Source organism: Ornithorhynchus anatinus, chromosome 1, assembly GCF_004115215.2.
Source record: "Ornithorhynchus anatinus isolate Pmale09 chromosome 1, mOrnAna1.pri.v4, whole genome shotgun sequence".
In the NCBI taxonomy this organism is placed as follows: domain Eukaryota; kingdom Metazoa; phylum Chordata; class Mammalia; order Monotremata; family Ornithorhynchidae; genus Ornithorhynchus; species Ornithorhynchus anatinus.
In genome coordinates, this window is record NC_041728.1 from 35,330,798 (window position 1) to 35,352,544 (window position 21,747).

Here is a 21,747-nt window from a genome sequence, read left to right on the forward strand (position 1 = left end):
TTCACCTCTTCAGCCCCCGTTCCTTACCACTCCGATGAACCGAGTCCGACTGAAGTGTTCGAAATGTCTCTCGTATCGGCACGATCTTAACGTTTCCATATGCTTTCACCTCTTCAGCTTCCGTTCCCTACCACTCCGATGAACCCGTTCGATTAAAGTGTTTGAAATGTCTCTCGTATCAGTGTGATATTCCTGTTTCCACGTGTTTTTGCCTCTTCAGCTTCCATTCCCCACCACTCTGTTGAACCGAATTCGATCCAAGTGTTTGAAATGTTTCTCGATTCGGCGCGATCTTAACGTTTCCCCGTGTTTTTGTCTCTTTAGCCTCCATTCCCTACCACCCCGACCACGAGGCGGACACTGCACCGGACCCTGTCGGATGAGAGCATTTACAGCGGTCAGAGGGAAAAGTATTTTAACTCCCGCACCTCCCTTCTGGACCAAGCCCTGCCCAACGATGTCCTGTTTAGTAGCACCTACCCTTCTCTGCCCAAGTCTTTACCTTTGCGGAGGCCGTCTTATACTCTAGGGATGAAGTCCTTACACAGTAAGTGTCTTCTCTTCATCATCGGCGGCATGCGGTGACCGGTTTCCAAATGATTTACAGTCCCCATTGCTCTACCCCTGGGAGACTCTGGTCTCATCCGGACTGAGCCCCCCTTTTCCTCTGCTTCCCCTCCCCTCCCAATCGCCCCGACTCGCTCACTTTGCTCTACTCCCCTCCCGCCCCACAGCACTTGTGTGTATAGATACATATTTATAATTATAATTCGATTTATTTTTATTAATGATGTGTATATAGCTATAATTCTGTTTATATCGATGCTACCAATGCCTGTTTACTTGTTTTGATGTCTGTCTAGACTGTGAGCCCTTTGTAGGCAGGGATTGTCTCTCTTTGTTCTTGAATTGTACTTCCCAACCGCTTAGTACAGTGCTCTGCACACAGTAAGCGCTCAGTAAATACGATTGAATGAATGAATGAATGAATAATTCCAGCACAAGAGAATAATAATAATAATAATAATAGTAAAGATGGCATTTGTTAAGTGTTTACTATGTGCCAAGCTCTGTTCTAAGTACTGGGGTAGATACAAGGTAATCAGGTTGTACCACATGGGGCTCACAATCTTAATCCCCATTTTACAGATGAAGGAACTGAGGCACAGAGAAGTGAAATGACTTTCCCAAGGTCACACAGCAGACACGTGGTGGATCCAGGATTAGAACCCGTGACCTCTGACTCCCAAGCCCGGGATCTTTCTCAGAGAAGCAGTGTGGCCTAGTGTAAAGAGCACAGGCCTGGAAGTCAGAGGTTTCCTCTTCTGTAAAATGGCTATTCAGTACCTCGTCTCCCTCTTGCTTGGACTGTGTGCCTCATGTGGAATAAGGACCGAGTCTGACCTGTTTTTGTTTTTTTATGGTATCTGTTAAGCACTATGTATCTCACGCTTTTTTAAGCCCTGGGGTAGATACAAGTCAATTAGATTGGACATAGTCCCTGCCCCATGCGGGGCTCAAAGTCTTAATCCCCATTTTAGAGATGCAGTAACCAAGGCCCAGAGAAATGAAGTGACATGACCGTGGCCACACAGCAGATCAGTGGCAGAGCCGGAATTAGAACCCATGAACTTCTGAATCCCAGGCCCATTCTCTATCCACCACACCGTGCTGCTAATGAAGGGTAGAGATCAGTGCTTTTGCCTGGCCTAATCCAACACCCAAAGCATCGCAGCCTAATGGAAAGAGCCCAGGGCCGGGAGTCAGAGGACCTGGGTTCTAGGCACAGCTCTGCCATTGGTCTGCTGTGTGACCCTGAGCAAGGCATTTAACTGCTGTGGACCTCACTTTCCTCAAATGTAAAATCACCCCACAGCATTTATTTACATATCTGTAATTTATTTCTTTATACTAGTGTCTTTCTCCCCCTTTAGATTGTAAGCTTGTTGTGAGCAGAGATTGTGTCTATTTATTGTTCTTTTGTACTCTCCCAACCACTTAATACAGGGCTCTGCACACAGTAAATGCTGTATAAATACGATTGATTGAATGAATGAAAGGATAAGGTAGATAGAGAAGCAGCGAGGTTCAGTGGAAAGAGCCTGGGTTTGGGAGTCAGAGGTCATGGGTTCGAATCCCGGCTCTGCCACTTGTCAGCTGTGTGACTGTGGGCAAGTCACTTAACTTCTCTGGGCCTCAGTTACCTCATCTGTAAAATGGGGATTAACTGTGAGCCTCACGTGGGACGACCTGAATATCCTGTATCTCCCCCAGCGCTTAGAACAGTGCTCTGCACATAGTAAGCGCTTACCAAATACCAACATTATTATTATTATTATTATTATTATTATTACTGTGAGCCTGGTGTAGGATAGGGACCATATCCGGTCTGTTAACATTGCAATCGCCCCAGTGTTTAGCGCATAGTAGGATAATCACCAAGACAAACCGTTTCGCAATCCTCCTGTAGACAGTCAAAGACAATCTAGCAGTAAATGCATTATGTTTACATTTTCTCTGTATCAAGCAAGGGAACCGTGAAACTAATAATAACTGTGGTACTTGTTAAGCGCTTACTATGTGCCAGGCACTGTGCTAAGCACTGGCGTAGATACAAGTTAATCAGGTTGGACACAGTCCCTGTCCCACATGGGGCTCACATTCATCCCCATTTTACAGATGAGGTCCCTGAGGTAGAGAAGTTAAGTCTCCAACTTAATTTGTAGTTAAGTCAAGGTCACGGAGAAGAACTGGCAGAGCCGAGATGAGAAGCGGGGTCCTCCTTATGCCCAAGCCCATGCTCTATCCATTGAGCGACGTGACTTCTCCAAGATGAAACCACAGGGTCAAAATGAATCAATCAACCATATTTATCGAGCACTTACTCTGTGCCGGGCACTGTACTAAAAGCGAGGGAGAGTACAATAGAACACTGTAACAGACATTCCCTGCCCACCATGAGCTTACATGAAAATATGTGCTTTTTCTTCAAAAGAAAATGCCCATAGCCTTCATAATAATAACTATAATAGTAATGATGATATTTGGATATTTGTTAAGCGCTTACTATGTGCTAAGCACTCTTCTAAGCGCAGGGGGAGATACAAGGTAATCAGGTTGTCCCATGTGGGGCTCACAGTCGTAATCCCCATTTTACAGAGGAGGTAACTGAGGCATAGAGAAATGACCTGTCCAAAGTCACACAGCTGATAAGTGGTGGAACTGGGATTAGAACCCATGACCTCTGACTCCCACGCCCGTGCTCGTTTCACTAAACCACGCTGCCTGAGTGGCAGTCATCTTTTTTCACTCTAGTCCACTTCTATTTGGGCAATTGAATGAAAACGCACTTGGGTCTCAAAGAGTAATGAACCAAACCAAGTAAATAATGTCATCCCAAGAGGACAAAACAGAAGGAGCTTCTTTATCCATGGAGGCTTTGCTTTTTCTCATGGAAACATTATCCTTGGATTTTATGTTTCCAGCTGTAAACTATGCCAAAATTTTTATTCTTATTAATCATAATAATAATAATTACAGTATTTGTTAAGCACTTACTATGTGCCAGGCATCGTACTAAGCATTGGGGTGGATATAAGCAAATCGGACGGGACAATGTCCCTGTCCCACGTGGGGCTCACAGTCTCACTCCCCATTTTACAAATGAGGTAACTGAGGCCCAGAGAAGTGAAATGACCTGCCCAAACTCACACAGCAGACAAGTGACAGAGCCAGAGAATGTAGCGGTCAGTCTAGAGAATGGTTTGATGTAAACACTGGTGAAATATGATTTTTTTCTGAAGTATATGGATGAAAGGTGGGTATTTAAAACAACGGGGGAGAACATTTTTGAGTGACACGTAAATTGTCTCTTTCCCCTACTTGCCCTTGGTGAACTGATTCTAAATAGAACTGAGCATTTAATTCCAGGCAGTATTTGTTGATTTCCACTGGCTCATAATTCAGCTAATTTTAAGCACATTAATAAACTAAGCAGCTGCACTTCAAAGCAGTTCTTTACATAATTAGAAAAGGAAAACAAGGCCGAAATTTATTCTGATTTACCAGTGCTTCAATTGGCAAAACATTTTTAACTCCTTCCAAACAGGTATTTCTGCTATGTTTCCAGATCGAATTCACAGTTGCCCTGCACTTTCATTTTAAGTTGCAAGTTGTCTGCATAAGCTTAAACATAGTTATTTGGGACCAGGACCTTCTGGGGGATTTATTTGACCTGCCTTTACATGGGCATCTTTTGAGGGGTTAAATTTTATGGGTCATGTTTTCAACAAGTTCCCAAACTAAGCTCCAGAGCATCCTCTGGAGTTCAAAGTGGGATGTGGGGCGGGGGGGGGAGGGAGCCAGGGGTCTCCTGGTGGGGGTGGCCACAGGGCAAGAAAGAGAATGAGAAAGTGGAGAAGTAGAGCAAATGACCAAAAAAGATGGGAAGAAGGAAATGGAGAGTGAAGAGTCAGTGTGACTGAGAAGGCTCATCCACTCTCTCATGAGAAGTGGCGTGGAGAAGGATCCTGGGCCTGGGAGTCAGAGAGTCATGGGTTCTAATCCCGGCTCCGCCTCATGTCTGCTGTGTGACCTTGAGCAAGTCCCTTCACCTCTCTGGGCCAGTTACCTCATCTGTAAAACGAGGATTGAGCCCATGAGCCCCACATGCGACAGGGACTATGCCCAACCCCATTTGTTTGTATCCATCCCGGCACTTAGTACAGTGCCTGGCACATAGTAAGTGCTTAACAAATACCGTAATTATTGTTGTTATTATCATCGTGTCAATGATATCTATTGAGCACTTACTGTGTGCATAACACTGTACTAAGTGCTTAGGGGAGAGAACAATATAATATAACAGTTGGTAGACACATTCCCTGCCCACAGTGAGCTTACCAGGGAGTGGGAAAAGAGGAAAGGAGGGCTTTAGTCGCGGAAGGAGATGTGCCCTCAGTAAGATTTTGAAGGTGAGGAGAAGGATCGTCTGTTGGATATGAAGAGGGGGGGGCGTTCCAGGCCAGAGGCAGGATGAGGGTGAGAGGTCGGTGGCGAGACAGAGGAGATGGAGGTACAGTGAGAAGGTCGGCATTAGAGAAGCAAAATGTGTGGGCTGGGTTGTAATAGGAAATCAGAGAGGTGAGGTCGGAGAGGGCAAGGTGATGGACTGCTTTAAAGTCAATGGTGAGAAGTTTCTCTTTGATGCGGAGGTGGATGGGCAACCAGTGGAGGTTCTTGAGGCGTGGAGAAACATGGACTTGAAAATTTTTATAGAAAAATAATCTCGGCAGCAGTGAAGTAGGACCAGAGTGGGAAGAGACAGGAGGCAGGGAAGTCAGCACGGAGGCCGATGCGATAATCACCCTTGACCCCACAATCAATCAATCAACGGTATTTACTGAGCGCTTGCTATGTGCAGAGTACTGTACTCTGGGAGAGGATAGTAGAAGAGAATCAGCAGACACATTTCTTGCCCATAACGAGTTTACAGTCTACATTCCACAGGCTACATAGCGAGTTGACAGCCAGCATAGGAGGTGTACCTTGCCTTTGAGGATCTCAAAATCCAGCTGGAGAGAAAGATGCTAAAATGACTCAATTGGGATGAGCACTTACTGTGTACAGAGCACTGTGCCAAGTACTTGGAAGAGTGAGACAGCAGAAGAGGTAGACATGATCCCCTCCCACCAGGAGATTAAAAACAAGAGGAAGAGCCAGATGTTAAAAACATTACAAATGAGGAAATACAGACTATAAATATAGATATAAGCACTAGGTAGAGGGATGAAGTGAGTATCAAAGTCTTTAAAGGAGTGTACAATATAACAATAAACAGACACATTCACACATATAAGTCCAGTATATAAAAACATCCAGAAGGCTCTTGTGCTGCTTCAGCTTGAAGCAACATAGCATGGAGAATAAGCTAGACTGTATGTTCGTTGTGGAAAGAAAATTTGTTTCTTGTTGCATTGTCCTCTCCCAAATGCTTAGTACAGTGCTCTGCACACTGTAAGTGCTCAGTAAGTACGATTAAATGAACGATATAGTTTTCCTCTTGTATCCCACACTGCCCAGATTTCTTGGGGAGTGTCCGTCTTTGAAGCGGGAAGGAACTTAATGGATTGATGGATGGGTTTCCCTCGTCTTGGTTTTCCAGGTGAGTTTTCGGCATCAGACAGCTCTCTCCCCGACGTCCAGGAGAACCGAAGTCAGCCCAATGCAGGACCCGGGCCTCATGCCCCTGCCTGACTCTGCTTCTGACCTGGACTGGTCAAACTTGGTCGATGCTGCCAAAGCCTTTGAGGGTAAGGACTTGGAAAACTTCTGTTACGTAGCTCTTCTGGTGGCTTGTTTATAGCGTGTTTTTATGGAAAAGAGAAGCAGCATGGCTTAGTGGAAAGAGCCCGGGCTTGGGGTTCTAATCCGGCTCCGCTACTTGTCAAGCTGTGTGACTTTGGGCTAGTCGTTTAACTTTTCTGTGCCTCAGTTACCTCATCTGCAAAATGGGTATTAAGATTGTGAACCCCAACTGGGGCAACCTGATATCCTTGTATCTCCCCCAGCACTTAGAACAGTGCTTGGCGCATAGTAAGCCCTTAACAAATACCATCATCATCATCATTATTATTATCATGGGATTTGGCACTTGTTTAGAGCATTTTTAGGGCATTTGTTAAGTGCTTATTAAATAATAATAGTAATAATATTTGTTAAGGCACTTATTATATCCTAGGGCACTCTCCTTCATCTTTGTATTCTAAGCGTTAGGGTAAGTACAAGGGAATCAGGTTGGACACTGTCCCTTGGCCCACATGGCGAACTTAATCCCCAATTTAGAGCTGAGGGAACTGGAGGCCAGAGACCTGCCCAAGGTCATACAGTAGACAAATGGTGGAGCTGGGATTAGAACCCAGGTCCTTTTGACTCCCAAGCCTGTGGTCTATCCACTAGCGCACACTGCTTCTCATGAGGTGACTGAAGAATGCAGTCATCAATACACTGTTTAATTACCGTGGTATCTGTTAAGCACTTACTGTGTGTAAGCGCTGTTCTAAAACTCTGTGGTAGAATACAGTCCGTGTCCACAGTCTTCTGGGTCTTCTATTCACTTAGATCTGTACCCTCAGAAACTTGATGTTCACATAATTTATTTATATTAATATCTGTCTCCCCATCTGGACCATAAGCTCTTTGTGGGCAAGGATCGTGTCTATTCTTTCATTCAATCGTATTTATTGAGTGCTTACTGTGTGCAGAACACTGTTCCAACTCTGTGGTATTGTGCTCTCCCAAGTGCTCAGTACAGAGCTCTGCACGCAATAAGCGCCGGAGGGAAGGCAAGCATCGAATCCCCAATTGACAGATGAGGGAACCGAGACACAGAAAAGTGAGGTGATTTTTCCAAGGTCTCACAGCAGGCAACTGGCAGAGCTGCCATTAGAACCCAGGGCCCGTGACTTCCAGACCCGGGCTCTTTCCGCTGGGACACTCGTGCTCCTCACAAGGTTATGCTGCTCTCCCATCGCTGAATGGGTAAGGGTCATTTCCTTATACCCACAAGTAGATTGCAATACTGAGGGAAAAACACCTAAGCTTTTTCAGTCAGTCAATCGAATTATTGAGTGCTTACTGTGTGGCGGAGGACTTTACTAAGTACTTGGGAGAGTCCGATGGAACGATAGAGCAGACACATCCCCTGCCCACAGGGACCTTACAGTCTAGAGGGGGAGACAAACTCAGGGAGTGTGCACTTGGATTTTGCCACTTTGAGAAGGGTTCAAGACCCTAAGAACATTCAAAAGAAGTTGATGATTGGTGGTAAGTACTTACTATGTGCCAAGCACTGTTCTAACCACTGGGGTGGATACAAGCTAATCAGGTTGGATACAATCCTTGTCCTGCATGGGGCTCATGGTCTTCATTCCCACTGTATAAATGAAGGAACTGAGGCCCAGAGAAGTGAAATGACTTCCCCGAGGTCACACAGTAGACATGTCGCTGAGCAGGGATTAGAACCCAGGTCCTTTGACTCCCAGGCCTGGCTTTCCTCTAGGCCATGCCGCTTCCCAAGATATTTCTATCTCATCCGTCTCACTGCCGACCACTTGCCCACATCTCACTTCTGTCTTAAGAATGCCCTCCTTCTTGATATCTGACAGATGATTTCTTTCTCCACCTCAAAGCTTTAATAATGGTATTTGTTAAGCGCTTACTATGTGCAAAGCACTGTTCTAAGCGCTGGGGATACAAGGTGATTCAGGTTGTCCCAAGTGGGGCTCACATTCTTAATCCCCATTTTACAGATGAGGGAACTGAGGCACAGATAAGTGAAGTGACTTGACAAAGTGGCAGAGCTTGGGATTAGAAACCATGGCCTCTGACTCCCAAGCCCGGGCTCTCTCCACTGAGCCACGCTGCTTCTCTAATAATAGTAATTATGGTATTTGTTAAGCGCTTACTATGTGGCCGAGCACTGTTTCTAAGCATTGGGGTAGAGACAGGGTCATCAGATTGTCCCACGTGGGGCTCACATTTTTGAATCCCCCTTTTTACAGAGGGGGAAACTGAGCCCCAGAGAAATCAAGTGACTTGCCCAAGGTCACACAGCAGACAAGTGGCGGAGTCGGGATTTGAAACGCCACGCCCTCTTGACTGCCCAGCCAGCCTCTTGCCATTGAGCCACCAGGCCGCTTCTCAAGCACACCTCCTCCCAGAGGCCTTCCCCGACTAAGCCTTCATTCCCTGTTCTCCCTCTCCCTTTTTCATTGCCTTTACACTTGGATTGCTTGTACACTTGGCCCTGTGGATAGAGCCCAGGCCTGGGAGTCAGAAGAACTTGAGTTCTAATCCCGGCTCTACCACTTGTCTGCTGTGTGACCTTGGACAAGTCACTTCATTTCTCTGGGCCTCAGTTACCTAATCTGGAAATGGGGATGGAGCGTGGGACAGGGACTATGTCCAATCTGATTAGCTGGTATCTACCTCAGTGCATAATAGGGTGCCTGGCACATAGTAGGTGCTCAATAAATACCACAGTTATTATTATTATTCATTCTTATACAGGCAGCATGTTATATCTCTCTCATCTGCCTGAGAATGCTACATTGATTTCTCCACTTAGCTGCTCAAACCCCTTAACATTATATGTATATATATATATGTATATATATATGTAGTTAATATATGCACATGTAGTATTTATATAATGTATAATATATGTTTATATTGTATTCCTATAAATCTAATATATTTATGTAATATATATTTGCCTCCAATAAATATCTGTCGAAGAAAATCCCAGTCAGGAATTACACTTCAAATTTCAAGAAGAGTTTTTGCTCCTCAGATTTTCTCTTCAACTCAAATCTGAATTGGGAGTATTGCCGTGAAAAGAAAAGCTTCGTGACCATCTTGATTCCTTTGTGCCTCTGGTTAAAAAGTCATCAGCAAACAGCGGGTTGCGACGTAAGACGTCGACAGAGGTTACCCACTGCCAATAAGATGGGTGACAAATTTTAGTCGTCACTGCTTGGGTTGAAGCAGAACTGAAAAACTAGAAAATAAAGCCACACATACGATCCATCATTGGATTATAGCTTGGGTAGAAACTATTGCTTCTAGGGTAGAGGCATCAGCTAGGCCTAACCAATCATTTAACTATGGCACTAAACAAAATCATCCAAATGAATTGATATGCTCAATGAAAGTTTCAATAAAATTCTTTTCTGGTAAGTTACTTAAACCTAAAATCATTTAACCATTAATTTGTCTAGTTTTAAAGAGGGTTCAGCCACAGGAAATGTTTGTGGAGACAGTAGTGACCACAGCAAAACATTGTGGAGACCCATTACCCAGAATCCAATTTTTCTCCATTTCCCTTTCTGCAAAAAAACAAAAACAAAACACTGAAATAAGTTTAGCTAATTCGGGCCATTACAGCAGCTAGGCATTATAGTAATTTTCAGTTTTTTGAGTTTTTACCCAGGAAAGATTTGGGGGCTACCTAAAAGAAAGGGGAAAAAATGATTTGGAGAAGCATATATTTTTTATTTTCAGAATTTTGTAATCACTAAGGCCTTCCAGATAACAATGTAAAACTTTTTGTGGTTTGTTAGTAATAGTAATGATAATAATAATGATGGTATTTGTTAAGTGCTTAACTATGTGCCAAGCAGCTGTTCCTAAACTCTGAGGTAGATACAAGGTCATCAGGTTGTCCCATGTAGGGCTCACAGTCTTCATCCCCATTTTAAGAGGAGGTATCTGAGGTGCAGATAAGCTAAGGGACTTGCCCAAAGTCACACATGCCTGACAAGTGGCGGAGCCGAGATTAGAACCCAAATCCTCATAGTGGCTTCTATGTACATTTTTAGACAAAAGCAACCAACCTAGAGATTGATTTTCATTCATTCATTCATTCAGTCATATTTATTGAGCGCTCAGTGTGTGCAGAGTCCTGAACAGAGTGCTTGAGAGTACAATACAACAATAAACGGACACATTCCCTGCCCACAAAGAGCTTTCTTACATTGAAGTCCTGGGATACTTGATACTTGAACGGTTCCATTTCAACTAATTCAGTGATGACCAAAATCTGTCTTTCTTTCATTGGCTCTGGATGACCTTTGTCAGAGTCCTATATCACAACCCACTATTTGTTGCCTTACTTAAACAAGAGGCATGTGACAGAGCCAGGATTAGAACCCCAAATCCTCTGACTCCCGGGGCCTTTCTCTTTCCCCTAGGCCCCACTTTCTTCCAATAATCACCTCTAGTCTGTATTACTTTTTTTTTGTTTGTTTGGGTTTTTTTTTTTAAATGGTATTTAAGTGCTAAACTATGTTGCCAGGGACTGTTTTAACCCTGGGGTAGATACAAGTTAATTAGGTTGGACACAGTCCCTGTCCCACGTGGGATTTCACAGTCTTCATCCCCCATCTTACAGATGAGGAACCGAGGCCCTGAGAAATGAAGTGAGTTGCCCAAGGTCAACACAGAAAATAGGTGGCGGAGCTGGGATTAGAGCCTGGCCTTCAGCCTCCTGGGCCTGCACTCTTTCCAATTGGCCACACTGCTTCCCCATGTACATATAACATACGTGCTCACATACTAAGGGAGACTAAGAACAAAAATTTGAGTTTAAATCAATCAGTCTGACATTGACTGAGAGCAGGGATTGTACTGAGTTCTTGGGAAATTACAGCAGTAGCAAGACCCATGTTTCCACCCTCAAGTGGTGATGATGACAATGGTATTTTTATTAATGTGTAATAATTCTATAATTATTCTATTATTATTATAATTCTATAATTATAATTCTATTTATGATGATGCTATTGATCCCGTTTAATTGTTTCGATGTCTGTCTCCCCCGTTCTAGACTGTGAGCCCGTTGTGGGCAGGGATTGTCGCTATTGCTGAATTGTACTTCCCAAGCGCTTAGTACTCTGCACACAGTAAGTGCTCAATGAATACGATTGAATGAATAAATGTTTATTAAGTGCTGATTATATGCCAGCTCTGTGGGAACCTCTGAGATAGACACAAGAGGTAATTAAAGCCAGATGAAGAACCAAACCAGCAGGAAACCAAAGTCATCAGGGATAGACCCAGGCCTGGGAGTCAGGAGGTCATGGGTTCTAATCCTGGCTCTGCCACATGTCTGCTGTATAGCCCTGGGCAAGTCACTTTGCTTCTGTGCCTCAGTTACCTCATCTGTAAAATGGGGATTAAGATTGTGAGCCCTAAGCAGGACAGGAACTGTGTGCAACTCAATTTGCTTGTATCCACCGCCGCCGTTTAGTAGCAGTGGCCTGGCACATAGGAAGCACTTACCAAACAACCGCAATTATTACTATTATTGTTATCAGGAGAAACAGCGAAAAAATAATCGAGTATGATTATTTCCAAGAGAAGGGAACTGTTTGGGCTTTGGAATTCACTGGATTCTTTTCATTTCCATCTTGTGTTTCCTTTCATTCACAGTCCAACGAGCCTCATTCTTTGCTGCTAATGAAGAAAACCACCGACCGCTTAGCACTGCTTCCATATTGATCAATTAGAGGATCAGTCTGGCCGCATCACTGAAATCTTATGCAGGGTAAGCAGAGACCATGAACAACTCTGTGCATGTTAGTCCTGTTAATAATAATAATAATGGTAATAATAATGATACTGCGATGAGGACCTACTATGGTACCAAGCACTGTTCTAAGTGCTGGGGTAGATACAAGTTAATCAGATTGGACACAGCCCCTGTCCCACATGGGGCTCACACTCTTAATCCCCATTGTACAGATGAGGGAACTGAGGCCAGAGAAGTAAAGTGACTTCGCCCTAGGTCACAGAGCAGAGCAGAACCCACGGGCCCTCAGAATCCCAGGCCTGTGCTCTGTCCACTAAAGCAGGCTGCTTCGTCTATTCCTTCACTATGCATGGGGACCCTAGCCGAATTGTACTTCTGTTGCCGAAAATTGTACTTTTCAAGCGCTTAGTACAGTGCTCTGCACACAGTAAGCACTCAATAAATAGGATTGAATGAAGATGAACTTCCGGGACACGGTGCGAGATGGAGGTTCATTCCGCACCCATGTTTTATACCCCAATTCTGGATGACTAGGCCTGCAAGGAATTACAAAGTATGAAACATCTGGGAGGACGATCCCTGCCCTCAGGAAGCTTAATAATTAATAATAATTATGGTATTTGTTAAGCACTTACTATGTGACAGGCACTGTATTAAGCGCTGGGGTGTATACAAGCAAATCGGGTTGGACACAGTCCCTGCCCCACATGGGGCTCCACGAGTTTCAATCTGCATATTTCCAGCTGAGATAACTGAGGCCCAGAGAAATGAAGTGACTTCCCCAAGGTCACACAGCAGAAACGTGGCAGAGCCCAGGACCTTCTGACTCCCAGGTTCTATCCACTACACCATACTGCTTCTGGCAATGATGTAACTGGGGAGGCAGGCCTCTGAGCAAAAATACAGATATACATCAATCAGTTCATATTTAAGGAGCGATGACTGTGTGCAGAACACTGTACTAAGCCACTTGGGAGAGTACAGTACAACAGAGTTGGTAGATATGTTCTCTGTCAAAAAGGAGCTTGCAGTCTAGAGAGGGAGACATTTGATTTCAGCACATTAGTTAATGGACATGTACAAAAGTGCTGTGGGATGAGAAAGGGTGAAAAAAGGGAACAAATCCAGTGCAAGAGTGATGCAGAAGGAAGTGGGAGAAGAGGAAATGAGGGTTTAGTCAGGGAAGGCCTCTTGGAGGAGGTGTCCTATTAATAAGGCTTGGAAGGTGGAGAGAGTAATCGTCTGCCTAATATGAAGAGGGAAGGGCGTTCCAGGCCGGAAGAAGGATGTGGGTGAGAGGTTGGTAGTCAGAGAGGCGAGATCGAGGTCCAAGGGTTAGGTTGGCATTAGAGGATCGAAGTGAGCGGGCTGGGTTGGAGTAGGAGAGCAGCGAAGTGAGTTAGGAGGGACAAGACGTGATTGATTTGACTGCTTTAAAGCCGATTGTAAAGAGTTTCTGATTGATACGGAGGTGGATGGGCGGTCACCGGAGGTTAATTGAGGAGTTGGGGAAACCTGGACTGGAACGTTTCCATAGAACAGTGATCCAGGCAGCAGAGTGAAGTTTGGACCGGAGTGGGGAGAGACAGGAGGCAAGGAGGCTGATGCAGTAATCAAGGCGGAGTAGGCTAAGTGTCTGGATTAACATGGTAGCAGTTTGGCTGGAGAGGAAAGGGCAAATTTTAGTGGTGCTATGACTGTAAATCTACAGGATTTAGTGACAGATTGAATATGTGGATTGAATGAGAGAGGATGAGTCAAGGATAACACCAAGCTTATGGGCTTGTGAGGCGGGAAGGATGGTGGTGCTGTCTCCACTGTTGGGAAAATCATGGGGTGGACAGAATTTGGGTGAATTTGATGAGACATGACACTGTTCTAAGCATTTGTTAGAGTATATTACAATTGAACTGGTAGGGCCCGATCCCTGCTGAAAGGGAGTATGCCCTAAGCTGAGAGATCAAGGACCTGGGTTCTAATCCTGACTGCTTACCTGTCTGCTGGGTGAATTTGGGAAAATTGTTTAACTTCTCTGAACCTCAGAACTGTAAAACTGGAATTAACTTCTACTCCCTCCTACTTACATTGTGAGCCCTAATGTGGGATGGGGCTATCTAACCTGATCAACTTTTGTCCAGTGCTTGGCCACACAATAAGAACTTGGAAAATACCTTCAAAATGAGCTTATAGGCTAGAGGGGAAGACAGCACTCCCATCGTGCTAACCTACTCACTGTACCTCGATCTCATCTATCTGGGCTGCCCACCTCTTCGCCCATGTCCTGCCTCTGCCTGGCGCACCCTCCCTCCTCAATTCCTCAGACAGTGACTCTCCCCCCTTTCAAAGCCTTATTGAAGGCACATCTCCTCCAAGAAGCCTTCCCTGACTAAGCCTTCCTTTCCTCTTCTCCCACTCCCTTCTGCACTGCCCTGACTTACTTCCTTGATAGATTTCCCCCCTCCCAGCCCCACAACACTCATGTTCATATCTGTAATTTTTTTTTAATATTAATGTGTGTCTCCCCCTCTAGACTGTAAACTCATTGTGGGCTGGGAATGTGTCTGTTTTATTGTTGTATTGTACTCTCCTAAGCACTTAGTAGAGTGCTCTGCACACAGAATGCACACAACAAATACGATTGACTGACTGGAAAGAGAGAATATAAGGATGTGTACCTAAATAATGTGGGGCTGGGTATGGAATGACTGTCAGTTGTTTAAGGAGGCCAGATCCAAGTACCTTGGCAATACATCAGGGACAGTGGAAAGAAAGAGAAGGAAGGGGAAAAAAGAGGAGGAAAACAAAGAAGAAGAAGGAAGGAAGGGAGGGAGAGAAGGGAGGGAGGGAGGAAGGAAGGAAGGAAAGAAAGAAAGAAGGAAGGAACCCTTAATAAAGCTAGATATGTGGTAGAAGAAGGAGTTTTGACCTGTGCCGTCCTGGCTAAACCTCCCAAACAAATATGTGTTGATTCCAAAACCTCATGAGGAAATATGGCAATTCCCAGTGGAGCATTTTGTTAATTAATTATTTTTACTCTTTTTTTGTGGTTTTAGTAAGTGCTTACTATGTGCAAGTCACTGAACTAAGCTCTGGGTAGGTACAAACTAATCGAGTTGGACACAGCGCCTCTCCACATGGGGTTCACAGTCTCGATCCCCATTTTATAGACGAGGTAACTGAGGTAGAGAGAAGTGAATTGATTTACCCAGGGTCACCCAGCAGATGAGTAGTGGAGTCCGGATTAGAACCCCGGTCCCTCTGAATCCAGGCTGGGATCTAATCATTAGGCCATGCAGCTTCTCAAAGAGCTCTATATTCTGGTCTATTTTGCTCTTGTCAATCAATCAATAGATGGTATTATTGAGCTCTTCCTGTGTGCAGAGCAGTGTACTAAGCATTTGGGAGAGTAGATTGGAATAAGCATACTCGATTCCAGCCCTCAAAGGAGATTGCAGTCTAATGGATACAAAGGTCATGTATCCTGAAGAATCAATGTGTCAATGGGGTGATCGTAGAGAACACAATCCTGTTGGTCATGAAAAGCAATTTGAAAGTGAAAAACCAGCGATCTGAATGAACATGCTTGTAAGTTGTTTTCCCAACGCTGCTTTTTTTCTGTTTTGTTTTGTCTCTAGCAGTAAAGATTCATCCCCTACTCTGGCTTCTAAAGTGGACCAATTGGAAGGTATGCTGAAGATGCTTCAAGAGGACTTGAAGAAGGTAAACGTATGTTCTGAAGACAGATATTTGTGTTGGTTGGTTTTTATGGTATTTAGGGGAAGCAGTGAGGCCTAGTGGATAGAACACTGGCCTGGGGAGTCAGAAGGACCTGGGTCCTAATCCGGCTCTGCCACATATCTGCTCTGTGACTTTGGGTAAGTCTCTTCACTTCTCTGTGCCTCGGTTACCTCATCTATAAAATGGGAATGAAGACTGTGAAACCCATGGGGGACAGGGACTGTGTCCAACCTGATTAGATTGTAGCTACTCCAGTGCTTAGCGCAGTGCCTGACACATAGCAGGCACTTAACAAATATCATTATTATTATTATCAGTATTATTTGTTAAGCATCTACTATGTGCTAGACTGTAATTAGTGCTGGGGCAGATATAAGGTAATTAGGTTGGACACAGACCATATTCCTTGTAAAGTTCACAGTCTTAATCCCCATTTTACAGATGAGGTAACTCTCTGAAGTCACTTAACTTCCCTGTGCCTCAGTTCCCTCATCTGTAAAATGGGGATTAAGACTGTGAGCCCCAATGTGGGAAAGGGACCGTGTCCAATTGGATTTGTTTGTATCTACCCCAGCACTTAGAACAGGGCTTGACACATAGTAAGCAGTTAACAAATACCGTTGAGCCCTTACTATGGGCAGAGCACTGTTGAAAGCACTTGGGAGAGTACAGTACAAGAGAATCGGCGGAGATGTTCCCTGCCCATAGTGAGATTACACAGGCTTGCTGACCTCACCGTGCCTCAATCTCATCTGTCTTGCCGCTGACCCCTGGCCCACATCCTACCTCTGGCCTGGAATGCCCTCCCTCCTCAAATCCGGCAGACGGTGACTCTCCCCCACTTCAAGCCTTATTAAGGGGATGTCTCCTCCAAGAGGCCTTCCCTGATTAAGCCCTCCTATCCTCTTCTCCCACTCCCCTCTGCATCACCCTGACTTGCTCCTTTTTTCATCCCCCCCAACTCCACAGCACTTTATGTTCCTATCTGCATTTATTTCTATTAATGTCTGTCTCCCCACCCGCAGACTGGAAGCTCACAGTGGGCAGGGAATGTATCTGTGTACTGTTGAATTGCACTCTCCCAAGTGCTCTGCACTCAATAAGCACTCCATAAATATGATTGAATGAATGAAAGACCAACTCTGGTGAGGATCTCAAGGCACCACTTCTCCCCCGATCCCGGCCACTCTTCAGCCCCTCTCCGGTCCTTCGGGGTCTGGCCCTCCGTAACCTCGGAATCGTTTTCTCCTGCCTCCCTCCCAAGGAGAAAGAAGACAAGGCTCACCTCCAAGCGGAAGTTCAGCACCTGAGGGAAGACAACCTCCGTTTGCAAGAGGAGTCCCAGAGCGCCTCGGACAAGCTGAAAAAATTCACCGAGTGGGTCTTCAACACCATCGACATGAGCTAAGGGCGGCCGGGGGGCGGGAGGCCAACGCACGCCCTGTCCGGAAGCAGCCGAGGGACCCGGGAGATTGTGATGCCGACCCTCTTCCCTGCCTTTCGTACTGACTTCTCCCCCGTCTTCCCCCTTCCCAGGCTTACACAGCGGAGGAGCATTGCGGATCAACGATCGGCGTCCGCCTTTTGTAGAAAAAAGGAAACCAAAAAAAAAAAAAGTCAATAAAAAATTTTAAAAGTCAAATAAAAGTCTAACTGCTAAAATGTGAATGTCTTTATTTTTTTGCACAATATCTCTACCTGTCAATGTACAGAACTGAGGATCGGGCTGGGTTCTCCCTCCTCTATTTATTTCCATTCACACCTTCCTAGCTGTTTCAGGTAACCCGAGCTCTTTCTTGCTGCTTTGGCAAATATTATGATTCCTAGGAGACTAGAACCTTTTTGTATTGGTTTTTGGTAGGGGCGGGGGGTGGGGCTGGGGTGAGGGATTGCTTTCTTTCCTTGTTTCCTGCCATGTCCTGAGAGCAGGAGATTTAGAAATCGTTTGTTTTCCCTGATCGTGCTTAGCGCATGAGCATGTGAGCACAGAGGCAGCCTTGGGCCAAGTAACAGGTGAAGTCACTTCCAGGCACCTTGGCCGGACCAGAAAAGGAGCTGTTGTCGGGGATGGCAGTCGCTCCTCTATTCTATTTTTCTATTGTCCGCTCCCAAGTGCTTCGTACAGTGGTCTGCCCAAAGTGAGCACTCAATAAATCCCACCAGTCAATTGACTGTGCGACCGGTCTTGATCTGGCTGTTTCCCAGCCAGAAATGTAAAGAGTTTGAAGAGTTCCCCGAGGTGTTTTGCCTTCCTTAAACCTGGAACTTTGTCTGGATGTTGAATTTTCATCCTAGACACCGAGGCCATGAATGGATCTGCTTTTTAGATGAAAATGTGGTCAACTGTACAGCGGCTGGGCAGTCAAAAGCATCCATCTTACGGTCTGGCATTAGTGATTACTTCTGAAAGCAGAGCTTAGCTAGGGATGATCAGGAAGGATCATTTATGAAATTAAATTCCAAATTCAGAAGCTTGTTTTAAGGAAGCAGGAAGAGGAATGGGAGGCATCCCACATTGGTGGGATGTGTAGTCAGGAGTCGGGCCTTCTAATCCCAGTTTGGCCACAGGCCCGAGGCCTGGTCTTGAGTGAGTCACTCTACCCTCTCTGGTCCTCAATTTCCTCATTTCCAAAATGGGGATCATAATATGGCCTCTTCCTACTTCTCAGGGACGTTGTGAGGACACAATGAAGTGAATAGGTGCTTTGCAAATTCAAGGTTCAGACATTTCTGCTGTGATGTGGTTGGGTTCTTAAAGAGATTAGGTTGTGGCAACCGCTGAAATGGAATCAGTAGAAGTGGAACGGGCTAGGGGATAGATAGCACGCTGGCTGATGTTATTGTTTGATCCAAATGATGTCATCTCCACCGGTGTCAGCGTGCTTTAAACCCCACTCGCTGTCTGTACTCTATTAAATAGTGTAAAGTTGGGAAAACAACAGGTTCTGTGGCTGAGACAGAGGCTGAAAAATGTACTCTCTGTCCAACAGCACAACTTACACCATATCCATTCGCTCCAACTCATGGATCTGGTTCTACTCAATAATAATAATGGTGATATTTGTTAAGTGCTTACTATGTGCCAATCACTGTTCTCCAAACCAAGCGGAGTTGCGGGTAACTAACTCCCTCACGTTTCCATGGTGCTCTATCTAGATGGTTCAAATGAAAATACACGCTCTAGCAGAAATGACTCCGTCGGTCGAGGTGACATTGGCCTTTCTCTATGGAACCGATGAATGTGGGATGTGGGCTTTTGAGGGTCAAGATTTTTTTTTCCTCGAAAGGATCCGTGGATTTCAATCAGTCAATCGTATTTATGGAGTGCTTACTGTGCGCTGAGCGTTGTGCTGAGGACTTGGGAGAGTATACTGTAGAACGGAGTTGGTCGACACATTCCTTGCCCGCAGCAACCTTTCAGGCTAGAGGGGGAGACGTACTTTAATGTAAGGAAATAGCTTAAAGGTGCGAGTCCAACTGCAAGAGTGGCACAGAAGGGAAGTTCGTTGGCCGAAAGGTGTTGATTAATCGGAAGTTCTTTGAGGATCAGGTGGTGTATTGTTTACGGGAGATGGAGAAGGTGGTCCGTTTTTATCCCAGCTTGACTGGCTTCTTACTTGGTTCGGTACCGGACAGACAGTGACCAAGGAAATGGACCCATTTGGGGTACAATCTCCCAACGATCCCTGGTGCAGTATAAAAGTGCTCTCCACTCTCCTTCCCATGTGCTTAGTACAGAGCTCTGCACACATTAAGCCCTCAATAAGTACCTTTGATAGGTTTATTGATTTCCCCCGCCCCCTCATACATTTTGTCAGATTCACGTAGTTGGGGGTGTCTCTCTTTCTCCCCCTTTTTCTCCCTGTCCCCCTCTTTTTTTCACTCCCACCCGCTGACCTCTCCCTATTTCTGAACTTTTATTTGCGGTGAGGATTCTTCCCTGGAATTTATTTTGGGGGTAGCATTTTGTCCTAGAGACAATTTTCCAAGTGCTTTTTGTAAAAAAAAAAAAATCAGCTTTTTCCTTACCTCTCTACCCCACCTTTCTTTTTGACTTGTATGAAGGAGGTTTGTACAATGCCTGATATTTGTAAATGGGAAATATTGCTAACATCTGAGCATTCTGAGTCTTGCTTATACTTTTTTTTCTTTTTGAATTTGCCTTTGATTTTGTTTTAAGTTTGTTTTGGGACTTGGGGCAGACGATTTATTAGAGTTTTGCAACAGAGTTCTTCTTGTATGAAAAAGGCTACTTCTAAAGTTCTGACAATAAAATTCATTTTAAAGGCTCTTCTAAAACATTTCGCCTGATTGTTTGCGGGTCGGTTTATTTGCAAAGCTACATAAGAGCTAAGCTCGAATCCGTATTTCCTCACATGTCAGGATTTCCTGAGAAACAGCATGGCCTAGTGGAAAGAGCATGGGCCTGGGAGTCAGAAGGCCTGGGTTCTAATCCTAGCACTGCACTTGTCTGCTCTGTGACCTTGGGCAAGTTACTTCACTTCTCTGAGCCTCAGTTCCCTCATCTGCAAACTGGGGATTAAGACTCTGAGCCCTATGTGAGTCAGGGACTGTGTCCAACTCGAGTGTCTCATATCTACCCCAGCGCTTAGTAAAGCACCTGGTACATAGTAAGTGCTTAACAATTACCACAATTATAGTCTCATCAAATTCCATTGACACCAAAGAATCCTATTCTTTAGCTTTCTCTATTTTTTAAATATCACATATTTGTCTTCACTCTTTGTAGCTGAAAAGCCACAGGTCTGACATTCTGCTTGCTTATTTAGTGTTAACGTAGCACTTTTGGTATAATTATTTTCACCAACCCGTCACTCTGCTATCTGAGAATTTACAGTCACTTTTTTTGTTGTTGTTGTTTTACATGGTGCTTGGTGATAATAACAATAACTATTATTATAGTTGTCATTATAATACTCGTAAAGAGCTTACTATGTGCCAAGCACTCTTCTAAGCATTGGGGTGGATTTATACTAATCAGGGTGGATGCAGTCCATAATAATTGTAATATTTCTTAGCGCTTACTATGTGCCAGGCACTCTACTAAGCACTGGAGTAGATACCAGGTAATCAGGTTGGACATAGTCCTTGTCCGACAAAGCGTTCCCAGTCTCTATCTCCATTTTATGGATGAGGTAACTAAGGCCCAAAGAAGTGAAATGGCTTGCTCAAAGTCCCACAGTAGACAAGTGGTAGAGCCAGGATTAGAGCCCAGGTCCTTCTGACTTCCAGGCCTGGGTGAACTGTTACCTGCTACCACTTGCCTGCCCATTTAGGGCCCAATTTTTCCCAGTCCTCTCTCCAGTGCTTAGAACAGTGCTTGGCACATAATAAGTGCTTAACAAATACCATCATCATCATTCTCAGTGTGAACTTGAATTTCTTGGTTCCGTGTCAGAGAATAGGGGCTATACATTGTCACCAACGTTCACGTTCTTTAAGGTCACTGTTAAGGTCACCCTTCACCCATTTCCACTTCCCACTAAACAATTCCAATCCCCCTCCCAAAACCTAGCATCCAGGCTTTAATCACTTTTGTGACCCTTCTAAGAAACTTCTAAGGGTCTCAGTGATCCTCAAATGTGGGACCCAGAACTGTTACTGGTAGTCCAGAAGAGACTGGAAAGTGTTTGAGGGTCTGATCACGCCTTACATACACGTGGCTCACGTTACATCTTGCTCTGTTATTGTTATTCCAGGGACTCTACTAAGTGCTGAGGTGGATCCCAGCAAACTGTCTTGGAAATAGTCCCTGCCCTACATGGGGCTCACGGGCTTAATCTCCATTTTACAGATGAGGTCACTGTGGCACAGAGAAGTGAAGTGACTTGCCCAAGGTCACACAGCAGACAAGTGATGGAGCTGGTTTAGATCTCATTTGTATATATTTTTATTAC